Below are 17,538 nucleotides of genomic sequence, written 5' to 3'. Positions count from 1 at the left end.
ACTCTGAAAGAAAATTGGTGTTTGTTAAGTTTGTTTAGGATTGGGATGGTAGGTGTAGTGTGCAGGATGACAGAATTGAAACTTCTACACATTACTTGTGCCAATTCGTGGGTTGCACTTTGTAGAATTGAAGTCAAGCCTTTAGACTGTACTAAGCAAATTTATGAGAAATACTTCACCATTCATGAAAAATCATATTTGCCAAAAGTATCTGATGACCTTAACCTAAAGAGATTGTCTTTAAAAAGCTAGGGATCTTACATTTGGCAGGAATATAAAATGCATTTACTTCAAAAAGATGTGGGCTTCCCTGGTGGCGCAGTGGTTGAGAGTCCGCCTGCCGATGCAGGGAACACGGGTTCATACTCCGGTCCGGGAAGATCCCACATGCCGCGGAGCGGCTGGGCCCGTATGCCATGGCCGCTGAGCCTGCGCGTCCAGAGCCTGTGCTCCGCAACAGGAGAGGCCACAACAGTGAGAGGCCCGCGTACCGCAAAAAAAAAAAAAAAAAAAAAAAGATGAAGTGTGCCGCATGCCATTTTGGGCAGCTGATGGAAGAAAGTTTTGTGACCACTTCATGCATATACACTTTACATGTATGTGCAGTAATAATAATAGCTAATATTTATTGAGTTCTTGCTGTGTGCTAGGCACCCTTCTAAGTAATTTATATATATATATATATATAAACTCAAATGACTATTCTAATAACTCTGTAGACACTACTATTATCCCCATTTGATAGATGAAGAATTACAGAGAGGTTGAGTAACTTGCCACAGATAGCCTGGCTAGTAAAGCGAGAAGCTGAGATTTCAACCCAGTCCTGGCTCCAGACTCTGTGCTGTAAATACTGCCTCTGAGAGTAAATTAAAAACAAAAACAAGCCTAGAAAACAGTAATCCTTGGCAGTGATATTGTAGTTAGGAAGTGGGTTGTATTGGATTTGTATATTCGTCCAGTATTTATTGAGTACCTATTCCATTGTGCCAGGCACTGTCCAGGTGCTGGAACATACAAGTGCACAAAGCAGATGAAAGCCCTGCTCCCAGGATGCTTATGTCCTAGGAGGTTCACTCCTTTGTTTTTCTAAAGACACTGGTCCTCTATTTGAGAGCTTCTCCAACTATCTGTGGTAAAGGAACAGTTTTTTTTTAAAGTTTTCCAATTTGTCGTGAACTGATATTTTAATAAAATACAATACAAATCAATAACTAGAAAAATGAAATTTAAAAAACCCCAAAAACCTACAAACTACACAGCCTGTTTTTTAAGTATTTGACTCAAAGTTTAAAAATTACTCAGTCTATTTTCTGTACGTCTCTAAGGCTTACTCTCAATTTCTGTACTTATCTCATTATGGATCATGACAGTTCACCAACTGGCAGTTGTCTAAGGCCCGCACTTGGGGTAGCTGCCATATGCTTTCTCTTTGCCAACTATTTAGTTACTGCCCATCACACCATGTGATCTGAAAAATAAAGATGAATTGGATTGACAATACGATAGGGTTTTTTTCTGTAATGGGCCAGATAGTAAAGATTTGAGACTCTGTTGGCGAGACCATCTCTGTCATAATTACTCAGCTCTGCTGTTGCCATGTGAAAGCTGCCATAGATGATACGTAATGAATGAGTAGGGCTATGTTCCAACAGAACTTTATTTCTAGTTAACGAAATTTGGATTTTATATAATTTATTTGTATCACAAAATATTATTCTTCTTTTAATGTTTTCAACCACTTTTATAAATGTAAAAATCATTCTTAGCCTGTGGGTCATACAAAAATGGGCCCCAGGCTGGATCTGGCCAATGGGTTTTAGTTTTCAGACTGCTGCGATAAACCAATTCTGGACAATAGAAATATCTTGGAGTAGCTGCTGTTCTTGAATTTGCTGAGAAATAAATGCAAGCTACCATATTTTGTACAATTTGTAATGATTATTAGTGGTAGCGTCAATAAACACAAAACAAAGCTGAAAAAGCCAAAATTGCACATGGTAAATGATAATAAAAATTAAGAGATTAGAACCCTCTTAAATTGTAGTGGGAATGTAAAATAGTGTAGCACGTTTGGAAAACAGTGGCAATTCCTCAAAAAGTTAAGCATAGAGTTACCATATGACTAATAATTTCACTCCTAGGTGTATGTGTGTATATATACATATATGTATATAGGCAACAGAATCAAAACCATATGTCCATAAAAAACTTGTACATGAATGCTCATAGCAGCGTTATTCATAATAGCCATAAAGTAGAAATTACCTAAATGTCTATCAGCTGATGAATAAATAAAATACTGCAACATCGATGAACCTTGAAAACATGCTAAGTGAAAGAAACCAGATAAAAACGGTCACATATTATGTGATTTCATTTATATGAAATGTCCAGAATATGCAAATCCATTGAGGAAGAAAGTAAATTACTGGTTGCCAGAGGCTGAGGGCAGGGAGAGGGGAATGGGAGTGTTTTTTTTGGAGTGACGAAAATATTATGGAACTTGATAGTAGTGATAGGTGAATAATCCTGTGAATACACTAAAAAATAGTGAATTGTATACTTTAAAAGGATAACATTTATGTTCATGGTTTATATCTCAAAATATTAAAAAACTGACATTTAAAAAAATTGACAAAAGAATCAAAATTTGTCAACAGCATTTGACCTGGAAAATTTGATCTTGGTAAAAGTAATAGTCATAGCAGGAACTTTATAAAGGGCCATAATTGATAAAATTTTATTGGACAAAACATTGATTGATGAATCTTATCTTTGTTGTGAAATACATGCTGATAAAAATTGACTAATTGAAAATGACTTCAGCTGAACAAAGGTTAAAATAGAAAAAAAACTGGATATGATTTAACTGATTGCCATAGAAAATTGACTAAGAAATTAAATTGGCTTAATGGCATTCACCACCTCCCCCCCTCGCCAAATTATTTCTTAACAAAAATTTAATAAATTTTGGTCTTATTTAAATTAAAATATTTGTATTAAAAATGCAGAATCAAAACTTCCTTAGCAAAAATGGCAGATAAACACATGTACTGGGCTTCTAATATTGCTCTAATGTTTGTTAATCATTTGTTGTATTAGTTTGCTAGGGCTGCCGTAACAAAATGCCACAGACTGCGTGGCTTAAACAACAGAAACATATTTTCTCACAGTTCTGGAAGCTGGAGGTTCAAGATCAAGTGTGGCCAGAGTTGGTTTCTTCTGAGACCTCGCTCCTTGGCTTGCAGATGGCCACTTTGTCCCTGTGTCCTCACATGTGTTTCCTCTGTGCTTTCGTATCTGAATTTTCTCTTCTTATAAGGACACCAGTCAGATTGAATTAGGACCCACCCTAGTGGCCTTATTTTAACTTAATCACCGCTTCAAAGGCTCTATCTCTAAATATAATCACATTCTGAGGTACTGGGGGTTAGGGCTTCAACATATGAATTTTGCGGGGACACAATTCAGCTCATAACATCTGTTTAGTAATAGTGCCTGCACACACTTTATGACTTGACAGGCTCAAAGTGCATTAAATTTGGAAACCTCAGCTGTCGTCTAGTGTAGTTCTTACCTTCTCTCTTTCAGAAAGAGGAATGAACTTAGCATTAGGCAGGCACGTTTCTCTGACTTTCAACTTTCTATCCTACGACAGGAGAGCGGTCTATATTCCGGATGAACACAATTTCCCTCAATATTTGTTATCAGAAGTGACATCTTGTGCTGTGACTAAGGGAGTGCTCTTGAGGAATGACGAAAAGCTCGTTTGCATAGTTTAGCGACGATGGAGGATTACTAATGAAAAATATAATGGAACACAGACAGCATATTTATACCTCCAAAGCTGGACCACGCCCAGACATTATCTTAAAAAGTTCTTGAGGGTTAAGTTCACCTTAGAGCGGTATCAAGAGGCTTTAGCTTGCTTTGAAGGTATCCCAGGTGCCATATAATAATAGATGTTTGGGTTCAGAGTTAGAACTAGGGGAGGGAAAGCCTCAGAAATCGTTAGTGCTTGTTTCTTGGAACCTCTTTTCTCACCTGTAGAAGTCTAGGGGCTTCTTAAGTTGCTAGGGGGAGAAGACGCCACTAGGGCATCAATCGTTGATGAAATCTTAGAGATTCTTTAGAGAATTCTTAAAAGTGTCCTGTCTAGAAGTAAGTGATAAGCAACATGTATTCAATTCATTCATTTTTATATTCTTCCTTCCATCAAATGCTCATTAAGTGTCTACCATAGTCAGACATGTGCAGGGTGATGGGTATTTAGTTATGATCACAAGACCACAGTTAAGAGACAGTCTATTAAAACAAGCAATTGCCATATAGTATGATAAGGTCTGTGACAGAGAAAATTAGAGTGGATTGTAGGAGCATACAGGGAGAAGGGCACCCAACTCAGGCAGGGTGGTCAGGAGAGCTTTCCCCGGAGAAAGTGAGGGCAAAGCTGGCACTTGAGAATGAACAGGAGCCGGTCACGTGAAGAGGGGGAAGGGGAGAAAGGTCCTGGTGGAGGAAATGCCAAGGATGTGGCCTGCAGGCAAGAGATGTTGATGGCACCAAGGCACTTTGGCTGAAGTGTAGAATGCAAATAGAGAGAGCGTAAAGGTTGGAAGGGTGGGTGGGGTGGGAGTGATAGTTGGGGTATGGGGATGCAGGTCCTAAAGAACCTTGTGAGCCACGGTAGAAAGAGGAGCTCCCTTATTTATTCCTGATCTGGTCCTGTGATTCTAAGGTGTTCTAAGGGGGGCTATATTGTGCCCTAGCCAACATCATGGGCTTTAGAGCCAGACTGTCTAGGTTTGAAGCTCTGCTGATATGCTTCCTAACCTCATTACCTAATCTCTGCATTTCAGTGTCTTCCCTTATCTGTAAAATGTGGCCAAAATAGTACCCATCTCAGAGAGCTATCGTGAGATAGCTCTGGAATAATATATACACATAAACTGCTCTAGAATAAGGCCTACAGCATAAAAAATTCTCACAAAACTGCAGCTATTGGCAAAATCTTTAGTGTGAAGCCCATCTCATGAAATACTATCTCCCCCTTTGTTCTAGAATGAAATTACATTGTTTTGGCTATTGAAGAGTTCTTGCCCTTCACACTTTGAGTCCTCGGTTTCAAAGTAATGGTAGGAATTGATTTATGACACATGGTTGGAATTATGGTCTCTTGATTGTTATTATGCCACAAATGCTTTGAGCCAAAAGCCTGGTACATTTATGAACAGGTGAGTCATGGAGTGGTATACAAGTCCAGACTGCTATAGGGAATTTCCTATTGGTCAGTTGTTGCAGGAGTTGGGATGGTCACAGGTAGAGTCATCCTCATGGCCATCTACCCACTGCCCAGGAAAGCTTAAGGAAGTCAGGCCATCTTTTGTGCCTTGTTAATCAAGAGGCAAAGGTTTTAAATGGACTTTAGGATTTGTGGTCTCTCAGTGGGAAGTTGGGTTAATGGCCTCTTTGTACTCTGTTTTTAATTTTCTTCCCTGGGAAGCTAACAATAATTCCCCCATCTGGTGATTATTGTAAGGATTGGACTTGTATAATATTGTCCTAACAACGTAAGAACAGTTTATGAATTCACTTAGTCATTAATTTGATAAGTGTTTACTATTGCTTTATTAAGAATGGAATATAAATATGGCTAGTACAGGGTCCTTACCCACGAGAGGGGAGGTTGATGTGTCTACTAATAACTTAAGCAACATAGTAAATGCTAAAGTAGAGTTTTATTTGAGATGCTACAGGATGACAGAAAGAAAAACCCTGATCTTGCTCATGGTTAATTTTATATATCAACTTGGCTGGACCATCATGCCAGATATGTGGTCAACCATTATTCTGGGTCTTTCTGTGAGAGTATTTTTGGATGAGATTAACATATAAGTCAGTGGATGTTGAGTGAGGCAGATTGCCCTCTATAGTGCGGGTGGGCCTCATCCAGTCAGTTGAAGGCCTGAATAGACAAAAGACTGACCTCCTCCAAGCAAAAGGGAATTCTGCAGCAGGTGGCCTTCATACTTGAGTTGCAACATTGGCTCTTCCTGGGTCTTCAGCCTGATGGCATTTGGACTTGAACTATAACATTTGCTCTTCCCTGAATCTCCATCCTGCTGGCCTTCCCTGCAGATTTTGGGCTGGCCAGCTTTCATAATTGCATGAACCAGTTCCTTAAAATAAATCTCTTTCTATATATATACATCCTTTTGGTTCTGTTTCTCTAGAGAACCCTAAATAATACAATGGTAAACAGGAAAAGCTTTAGAGAATAGGTGATATTTAAGCTGAGTCTTAAAGGATGAATCAGAGGAGTCCATTTAGGTTTGGGTAAGGACAATCTAGGTAGAGGTAGCTGCAAGTTCAAAGGCATGGAGACTCCCAACAGCATGGGGCTTTGGGAGAATTGTTCAGAGCTTGGTTTTCTTGAACTCAGGATGTTTGAGAGGCATGAAGGGAGAAGAGGATGGAGAAGAAAGCAGATCATGAAGGGCGTGCATGTGTATTATGGTGAACACGCAATCAGTCACTCAGAGGTTGTGGGGAGTGGAGAGAAATGTTTAGGAAGAACTGGAGGAACGGTGGAACTTAAAGGATGGGATTCAGGCAAGGGATCACAAGGGGCTGAATGAGGTAGTGGTGGTGAGGAAGGAGCATAAAGATGGATTTGAGAGTTATTTGAGATTATTCATTGATTAGACCCAAGGTGGTAAAGACACGTAGATCCTGGTTCAGGCCTATTGGTTGGGTGGTGGCCCTCTGACTCATATATTACAGACCTTATAATATCAGGTTGCATTATCCTGGACAACTTTCAAAAGGGTTTAATTAACAACGTGCTAAAAAAGGAACTAAACAACCACAACAAGAATAGCAGGCTAGTGAGCTTCCAGAGAATGAGAGAATTAGAGCATACCTTCCAAATTCACAACTCTCATCAATTTCACTATAAACTGAACATAGGTAATTCCCCCCTCAAGGTGGAGCCTGTGACTTCCAAGGGGGCAACATGAGCCTAAAGTAAAGACATTTCAATGCCAGCTTCTATATTCCATGTATGTAATTGTCCCCCTTGCCTGTGTAACAAGCATAGTATGGACATATATAATGGCCTAGAAATAACTGTGGTAGTTCCATCAGAATAACATGATAAGACTGATTTCCCTGTAATGCCCTCCCTTTCCTGTTCCTTCCACCTAATAAATTCTGGTGTGTGACTCAAGGTGCAGCTCACACCACACCTTCAGGAACCAGGCCCATGTGACGTCAGCCTGCAATTAGCTCTCTTACCCCCACATTCCTTTGCAGCACTTTGGTGTTGATTATAGACTGCCTTGAATATCTCGTTTTCATATTCTGTGAGTCCCCAGACCTCATCTTACTTACCTGCTGTATTATTCTTGCAGTTTCAAGTTTCTAGTCTCGAATTTTATTTGCTGATCACCCGCACTTTTAAACAAGACAGCAAGAATTACATGCTACCTGCCCTTTATGACAATTTATTGAGTATTTACTATGTGCCAAGTATGTGATCCAGCCCAATCTACATCCTTGGCTCCCTCTTACCCTCACTCACTCATTTGCAACTATAGAGACTTATTCCCATCTCAGGGCCTTTCCACTTGTCTCTGGCTGCCTGGAGTGCCCTCCCCCAGAACCTCCCACTGTTCAGTTTCCTTAATCTCATGTCCTCAGAGAGACCTCCTCTGACCAGTCTCTCATGTATTTGCTCTCTATCTTATTATCCTTTACTTTGTATAGAGCACATATGATTATCTAAAATCAACTTCTTTGTTTAGTTGTTTATGGTCTATTTCTCCCTATTTGGGGTGTAAACTACATGAAGGCAGCACTGTCTTTTTCTCTGTTGTAACTTGTGTACATGGCACAGTGCTTGGCTTTAAGTAGGTGCTCTACCTTTTGAACCCATGAATCAGCTGTGTCAGGCAAATAGGCACCTGCCCTGCTTAGACTGCAGAGAAGACAGACAGGGAGTACCTGCTTGTAAGGAACATACCAAGTGAAACAGTGCATGTAGAAGTACGGTAACTTATAACAGGGCGTTAATTGAGACTGTGGGTTCAGAGAAAGACCTCCCTGAACCCAGTGAAGTTTAAGTGGAGACCGGAAGGTCTTCACAACATCTTTTACACCCTGCTGAATATGTCCCAGTTTTCCTCTCTTCTTTTTTTTTGGCCATGCTGTGCGGCATGTGCGGTCTTAGTTCCCCCGACCAGGGGTGGAAGCCGCGTCCCCTGCAGTGGAAGCGCGGAATCAACCACTGAAACGCCAGGGAAGTCTCTGTCCCAATTTTCTTGTGCTTTATGCTGCCCAGAAGCTCCTTCAGCTTTGATTCCTAGGACAAGACCTTTGATTACTGATGGGGTAAGGAAGTAATGGAACTTTCTAGTTATTTTAAGGCACTCGGTACTTTTAAGATAGATCACAAATAGTCCGTTTTAGTACATAATGAATAATAATGCTCCACTCCAGTCCATGTCATCATTATATTTATTAATGGAATTCAGCATTACAGCTGTTCATGAATTCATTTAACTACCGCAAACGTTAAGCTGATGCCACCATATATTTGACAAATCTCCTTACTCTGTCTCCTCTTTTACACAGAGGCAGTTATGCTTCATGCTGTCTGCAGTTGTTTATTCCATCACTAAAGCACTGATGTGTTAGGACTTAATTGAAGAGAGTCTTTCTCCCCTACCTTCTGCAACATTGCTAGTGAGGCACTCTCTGGTATGCATTTGTGGATTGCTACACTGATGATCTGTTTTTTAAAAAGAGTACCTTTGGATATTATTACCTTGATCTTACTCTTGATATCAAAAGTGTCACTGCTACATGGCTGATGGAAAAATGTTGCATTGCTGGGAGCAGAGCCACAAAACACTTAATCACAGCTTTTCCTTTCCCTGCTTTATAACCCACCATAACTGTAACTCTCTCCCCGTATATTTATTTCATTGCTGCAAAAATGGATGTTTGTTGATTCAGTGGCTAGTTAGGACTTATTTCTACAGTCAACTGAAAAGGTTTTTGTGTTTGGGAAATTGAAGTATAATTTCAGCTGGTTTCTCCATCTCTTTAGGAGAAAAATGGGTGTGTGATCAGTATGTACAACATGTAATTAGACTGAAAGGGGAGACTCCATTGTTCTAAAGCTGCAGCCAGGCGCCAGAGGATGAGAATTGGAGAAGAAATGGCTATTGTTGGAATCCTGTCTTCTAGCCTTCTTTATATCTGTGTGACCTTGGACAAATCCTACCTCTCTACCCTGTAATTTTTTCCCCTATGAAACCATAAGATTGGGTCTGTGGGATCCCTCCTGCAAGGCTGCCAAAGGATTTATTGACAAGATGTTGAAATGTCTTGCTATGGAAAACTTCTGTTTGGTAGGGTTGCTAGGGACTTATTGTGGGGAGGGTGACTTTGTAGCCCCTGGTTGCCTCTTCTAGCTTTTGATGTCTCTGAAAGCAGCTGGAGAGAGAGAGAGAGAGGGAGAAAAGAAAATTGTGCTTACTGTGTAAACAGTTAATAATGCTATCAATTTCTACCTCATTGCCATATAATGGAGATAGGAATCTCATTATTCAGAGACATTCAAAGGTAACAATTCTAGTCTTTACATACAGCCTCTTAATCACCATGCCACTCACACTGTGTAATTTGCTCTGTGAACTTGGGCACATAAAAAACATCACCCTAATCACTGCCAGTCAGGGCACCACTGAAGACAGAACCAGAATAATAGGTATTTGAGAGGGGACATGCTGAGAACTGCACTGCTGCAAGGCAAAAACAGGTTGCCAAACACAATGGCTCTGATTGGCTTTGCAGAGCAACTGGCTGGAAACTGACGCAACTGTCCCCCAAATGGTGGCAAAGTTTGATGGTGGCCCTCCAAGACCTATATTGAAATTGTATTAGTAGGATTGGAAATGAGGTCTCTCTGTGGTCTTGAAGAATGCTGTCAGATCTGGCTTTCAACTATATCACTCACTTCCACTGTGCCAGAAATAGAGACTTTTAGGAGTTTCTTTGGCCTAGATATGTGCTGTTCAGTATGGCAGCCACTAGCCACATGTGACTGTTGAGCACTCAAAATGTGGCTAGAGCAAATGAGATGAGCTGTATATGTAAAATACATATGGGATTTCGAATACTTTGTAAGAAAAAAAATGAATGCAAAGTAGCTCATTAATAATTTTATATTGATTACATGTTGAAACGATGCTATTTTGGATATATTGAGTTAAATGAAATGTAGTATTCAAATTAATTTCTCGTTTCTTTTTACTTTTTAAAATTATTTATTTATTTATTTAGGCTGTGCCGGGTCTTAGCAGCAGCATGTAGGATCTTTGTTGTGGCATCTTTGTTTGCAGCATGGGGGCTTCTTAGTTGCGGCGTGGGGACTGTTAGTTGCAGCATGCATGCAGGATCTAGTTCCCTGACCAGGGATCAAACCTGGGCCCCCTGCATTGTGAGCACGGAGTCTTACTCACTGGACCACCAGGGAAGTCCTCTTTTTAGTTTTTAAATGTGACTACTTAGAAAATGTAAAGTTATATGTGTGGCTCACATTTTATTTCTATTGGACAACACTAGCCTAGAGAAATCAGATGCTTGTTTACTCTAATTGCTATGATTCTACCTTGTTTTTCTTGCTCCTTTTACAAACTCAAGTCCCTTTGAAGATTCTTCACATTGATACTAGGAGCCTGCTTCCTCATTCCTATTCAGGAGCAGAGCTCCTCCCACCATTCTTCCTGGCACCCCTCTGCCTAACTCCTGGTGCGGACAGCTTGGGTAAAACATGTTCCTATGGTGGCAAAGAATGCCCTGTTTTCAGGGGCACCTGGGTCAGAATTTTAGATGGACTATGACTCATGGTGGACATGGGAATATCAACCTGACACAGGTTTAGCCTTTTGATGGGGTTTGGGTTTTGTCCCAGAAGATCTAAGGGGGTGAAAAGGGGGTCAAAACCCACAGTACATCAAAATATGTGTGACTTGTAAAGCTCTGTTTATGGTGGCAAATTTATGGCCAGAGGTGCAGATCCTGGGGGCAGATGGTTTTGTTTGGCAAAAAAAGTGTGTTTTGTTTAGTTGAATTGGAGTGACTGCCATGGGGGACACACTTCCATTTCTCACAGACTTTACCATTCTTGTTATCTTAACTCAGCTGATTTGTGTCACCTGCCTGGCTGCTGAAGATGAATGTGTTTGTGTACCTTGCAAGATGGAGGGGCCACACTTAGTAACACAGCTATGCCTGGTGGCTGGCACAGCTCCTGTCCCCAGGAGCTCACAGCCAGCACATAAGTTACAGCATAACCAAGTCTGGATGGATGGATGTTTACCAAGCACCTGATCACTGCTCTAAGATCCAGGGAAAAAAATTGAGAGAAACAAATCAGCTGTGGGTACAACAGAAAGTACAGGTGACTAACTGTGCCTTGGGGAAGGATATTTAAGAGGAGGTGGGGTATAGGAGGAAGAAAAGTAACATTTTTGAGCCAAGACTGGGCCATACATAAGATTAAGCACTTGTCATGCACCATCTCATCTACTCCTCAAAACAGACATCAGAGCTAGATATTGTTATCTTCATTTGCAGATAAGGACGGGAGGCTCATGGAATCTGCCCAAGGTCACACACAATGGATAGACCTAGGATTTGAATCCAGGTCTTTCCGAGTGGGCTTAAGGCCATGGTGTGTCCACTATGCTCCCCCTAACACCCTGGGATTAATGAAAGGATGATTCATAACAACTGTTTTATTTCTGTTTGCTGGGCATCTCTCCCACCCCCTACCCACACCTTTCCAAGAGAGTTCTTGTGTTTTTAACCCTAAACTCATTTATTTATTAAAGTTACAATAATATATTTTTGCAAGCATACAAATTTGCAAAATAACTAATGATTTTTCAACAAAGATACCAGATATATTTAATGGCAAGATAAAGGTATGTCTAACGACTTCTAAAGTCATCATGAAATCAAAAGTTGCACGTCTAGGAAATGTACCAATGGAGCTCTCTTCCATTATCTGTGTATTTTAATTAGTCTCATGTGAATGTCTCTTCCGTTTTTGGTGATTGGCTAGGATCCAAGGGTGTTTGGAAGATGGCCCTTGGAGTTCATAAGCATTGTTAACTCTTCTAAGAGGAGAGGGAACACATATGTCAAAGAGAGGCATGAAAATGACACATACTAAATCCAACCTCCTGAGCTTGTTCACCCCCTAAGGAGACTCTAAAGGAAATGCCTCTGTCCCTGGCATCCTGTCTTATCTTTCCTTCTGCCTGGAGGGGATGTTTATGGACAGTCAAGTTTGTTGTCTAGGGCATCTGACCAGCCTGCAGTACACTCTGATCCCAGCAGTGATTAGGCCTGTTTGATTATAAAGCTCTGGTTCTCGTCTGTAGTAGCCTTTAGCACTGATTCCTTAGTGATAAGCAACTGTGCCCCACCCCAAACCAGTGTGCTGGCTGAACTCTTCCTGTTGCTATCCCAACTAGAAGGGCTTTGCCCCACCCCTTTGCCCTAGACTAACTTGGGACTGGCTCTTCAAGTGGGCAAAGGTCAGGGAGAGTTGCAACTGAGCATGCCAAGGGTTATGGCCTTTCTGTGCACCCTGAGACAGTGGACTTCATCAGCATGTGTCTGACTTCCCTCTGCTACAAGTGGGAGTGAAGGTCACCATGGGCCCATTCAGAGCCCAGGCTCTAGAATCTGACACACCTAAGTTTGAATCCTTACCCTGCTACATTCTGGGTGTGTCACCTAGTACAGGTTGACTTAATCGTCTATGTACAAATGTATAATAACATTTATGTAAAAATGTATAATAACAACAAGGATGTTGTGATATTTTAATAATAACAGCAATCACTTCTATTGCTTTTACTAAGTGCTATGCACTATTCTGTGTGTTTTTATATATACTAACTTAATTAATCCTACAACAACCCTATGAGGTAGGTACAATTATTATCCCCATTTTACAGATGAGGAAACTGAGATGGGGAGAGGTTAAGAAACTTCTCAAAGTTCCATAGGTAGTAATTGCATACCTGAGATATCCAAGTAGTGTGAGTCCAGAGTCCATTCCTAAGCACTAGGTTATGCACAAACATTAAACACATGCAATTTTGGATCACAGTAGATGTTCCATAAATCATATTAATCCAATTATTATTATTATAATTCTTATTATTATTTGGCTGTGCTGTGTGGCTTATGGGATCTTAGATCCCTGACCAGAGATTGAACCCATGCCCCTTGCAATGGATGCACACAGTCCTAACCACTGGACCACCAGGCAATTCCTCAATTATTATTATTTTTAATGGTCCTGGTTTTCATGGCTTCCATGAGGCACCTTAGAAATGGAGTGACACTTGAGGCATTTTTATGAAATGATGACTTCTTTTTTTCATAATTTTGAGCTTGGATGAGGGTATTCTGTCTAAATTCACTTCCTCTGTCTTTTAACTCTAACTTATAAGCATTAATATTTTCATCACATTTTGCAGTTTACATTTTACATTGTACTTACTGATGGACACTAACATCTTCTCATGGGTTCTTATAAGCTACAGTGAGTTAATATGTGTAAAGTATCAATACTTAGACAAGAGCTTGGCACTGAGCATGTGCTTTATAAGGGGAGGATATATGGAGGGTCTTGACGAAGATATGAATATGATTACACCTGATCCTCCACTTCGATCTTTCCTTAGGGGGATGCTTCTGTCCCCAGATCCTCTAGGACAAATCAAGACCGTGTGCCATTGTTGTATACTGTGTTGCTAACTGCCAGGGCAGGAGCTCCTTGAGGCTGGAGATCTAGCTGGATTTATCCCTGTGGCCAAGGCCCACCACATTAACTGGTGCACAAAAAACAAGAATGAACTTGGCAGGAAACTGAATTACATTTCTTTGCACCAAACTCCAATAAGGAACAAGACAAAAATAAATAAGAGGAACATATCTTTGTTTCCCAAACTTGCTATTCTACCTTTTAGGTCCTAGATTTAAATTATTATTTCACGACACAAGGAGTTAATAACACCCTTCAGGTGACCCAACAGTTAAGCCAACATCACCTTATGCAAATTGTCAGATATAGGAATTATGTCACATTACATGGAAGACAGGGGCTGCAGGTACAATAAGAAGACTGGTTTTTTGCTCATATTGTTTCTGTAACTCTGAAGATTCTCTGTACACGATTTCTTTGTATGCATATACATTTATATATTATATATAATATTTATTGAGATTCAACTATGGGCCAGGCATTGTTTTAAAAGCCTTATATGTATTAACTCATTTGATAGCCCCATGAGGTAGATATATTTATGATCCCATTTCAAGGACACTGTGGCACAGAGAGGTGAGACAGGCCGCCCAAGGACACACAGCTGGTATGTGGTGGAGGTAGGATTTGAACCCAAGAATCTGGCTGTGATATCTTACATATCACACTAAACAGCTGATTCCTTATTTTGATCCAGTCCTTCACTTTCTAATATGTAACTGCCATAGAAAACTCTATGTTAGTTATATCAAATTAACACATCACAGAGATTTCAGAAGGGGCTACAACACCCCTCCCCTGCCCCCCCCGCTGCCCCCAACTCCGGAGAGAACTGCCTGAGGGCTACCTTTCCTGGGTGGTCAGCAACTGTTTTGCCCCGTGAACATTTTCTTTAAATGGCAAAGGGCTGAGAGAAGTGTAAGTTCCTGAGAGAAAGTGACAAACTCTGCTACTTTAATTAAGTGGCCTTTCCCAAGGAGGTAGCACACTTCCAAATGGTCCATCAGAGGGATCTCCCTTCATCCACTGCTCCCATATCTGCCCCAAGGACCTGGCCTGGGAAGTGAATCACCTGCAAGCCTAACATTTCCACTCTCCCCTGGTCTCAGTCAAGGGCTGCTATAGCACAATACCATAGACTGAGTGGCTTAAACAACTAACACTTATTTCTCACAATTCAGGGAACTGGGAAGTTTAAGACTAGGGTGCCAGCAGATGTAATTTTGGTGAGGGCTCCCCTCCTGGCTTGGAGATGGCTGCCTTCTTACTGGGTGCTCACCTGACCTCTTCTTTGTGCACTCAAGAAGACAGAGAGCTCCTCTTCTTATGAAGGCACTGACCCCATCATAACCTCATCTAAATCTAAGGCTACTTCTTCAAATACCATCACATTGGGGGTTACAACTTCAATATATGAATTTTTGGGGGACACAGACATTCAGTCTATAACACGTTTCCTCTTTCCTGCAGACAGTAGGTCCCAGAGCTGTTGATTCCAGTGCAAAGTGAGGCACCGAGGCACCGAGCAGATAATAAATACTTGTTGAATTGGAAGAAGTTGAATGATGCCCTGGTATTGAAAAGTCTCTGAGGACTTAGGCTTTCCTTTCTGCCTGGAAGAGGGACTGCAGAATATACTAAAACTGCCAAAGCAGCCAGGAGGAGGAAGAGTGGTGGGGGTCAGAGTCACTTAGGCAGTGTCTGGTAAAACAACTTTGCTTTAGGATAAATAGAGAAAAGAGATGGGTGTCAGAGTGAGGAAGCCCGAAATTTGTGTCTTGGTGCTGCCCCGGAGAGGCTGTGCAACCTGAACACGTCAGACAGCCCTCCTCCTTGCTCTTCTGTAAATGCGGATGATACTAACCTCATGGAAGTGCTGGGAGGAGGTGGTGGAGCAGCGTTTATAAATCACCAGCACACCTCCTGGCTCGGACGAGGTGCCAGAAAAGGTCTCCCCTTCTTAAATTAACGCGTTGTCTGTGTCAATGAAGCCTTCGATGGGATATGGGTAATCTGGAGAGCAGATACGGGAGTGCTACGTACACATGAATCACAGGCTTATAGAAGCTAATGTTAGTAGATGACCTAAAAGAGATATGTCACGGGAACCAAATAAATTGTTTATACCTGCGAGGCCACCCACGAAGTCTGAGGCTACCCTTGTAGCCCTCAAAACCCCTATCCCCCAGAAACTTTTTTTTTTTTTTGCGGTACGCGGGCCTCTCACTGTTGTGGCCTCTCCCGTTATGGAGCACAGGCTCAGCAGCCATGGCTCACGGGCCCAGCCGCTCCGCGGCATCTTCCCGGAACCCACGTCCCCTGCATCAGCAGGCGGACTCTCAACCACTGCGCCACCAGGGAAGCCCCCCCAGAAACCTTAAAGGGACTGGAGTAATACACTTAAAAAAAAAACAGCTTACTGAAAAGGGCAGACTAGACACTCTATGCAAGGAAGAGCAGGGGTAATACTAAGCAAGCATGTGGAAGCAAAGGGAACTTGCTTCACTAAAATTGGAGCTAAACTTACCCACCTGGGTAGCTTTGTGTGCAACAAGTAAGTTGCCAGGCTCTCTGTGCCCCCAGGCTCCCCCCTATCACTTACCTGGGAGGTCCAGCTGCCTTTCTCTACCACCAGCTTTACTCCCTCTGCCCATCCTAGTTCTCATCACAAAGCCCAGCTCTTGACCCAGGTTACGGAGAATCGCAGGGCAATGGGAGTTTAGAAAAGGCTATTGACTCCCCTTCTTCAGGAGTAGTGTTAAGAACATGGACTCCAGAATCAGACTCATCTGGGTTTGTGTTCAGGCCTCACTGCTTATTGGTCATGTGACCTTGGGTACATTTCTTAACCTCCTTATCTGTGAAATGTTCATAATAATTGCACCTACTTCACATGGTTGAGTGAATTAAATGACATAATACAAGTGAAACACCTACAGCCATGGCTGGAAAATAATGAACACTCAGCAGAGAATAACTTATCATTCTTAGTACGGGTATTTTTACAGACTGGGAAAAACCAGTTGTCTTTCATTCTGTTTCCTCTCTGATCCTGATGGTTGTGGGCTAGTGGAGAGAACAAGACCAACAGGAGGCTTTGCCACTAATTGACTGTGCAACCTTGAGCAAGCCTGTAACCGTTCTGAGCCAGACTTGCCTCCTCTCTACAATAAGGACAATAGTGCTCGCCCTCACTAGACTACCCGAGTGCTGGGAGGTTCACAAGAGACAACACCAACAAAGTGCAGCGAGTCTACACAGAGGGGAGACGGGAGATGATACCATCCATGACGCCCTAATGACCCACAGTGGTTCTCCATGTGTGGCCCACAGCACACCCTGTTAGAAATGCAAATTCTTAGGCCCCACCCCAGACCTTGTAAAACCAGAAACTCTGGGTGTGGGGCATGCGATCTGCGTCCACCCAGCATTCCAGGTGATTCTGTTGCACCTTCAGTTGTGGGAAGCACTGTGTTATGGTCATCCGGAGAAGGGCAGAGATGAGATACCCACAAGAAACTTTTTCCTTAACTTTGGAAGATATTTAGAAATAATAAAATGATCTTCCCTCACTCTCTTCTTATGTAGAAGAATATTCAAATGTATTTTAAGTGTAGACATTGTGTCCCACTAGAATTCATATGTTGAAGTCCAAACCTCAGTACCTCAGGATGTGACTG

The sequence above is a fragment of the Monodon monoceros genome, unplaced genomic scaffold, assembly GCF_005190385.1.
Source record: "Monodon monoceros isolate NGI ecotype Baffin Bay Population unplaced genomic scaffold, NGI_Narwhal_1 Super_Scaffold_6, whole genome shotgun sequence".
Lineage (NCBI taxonomy): Eukaryota > Metazoa > Chordata > Mammalia > Artiodactyla > Monodontidae > Monodon > Monodon monoceros.
Note: the sequence above shows the minus strand (reverse complement) of the source record.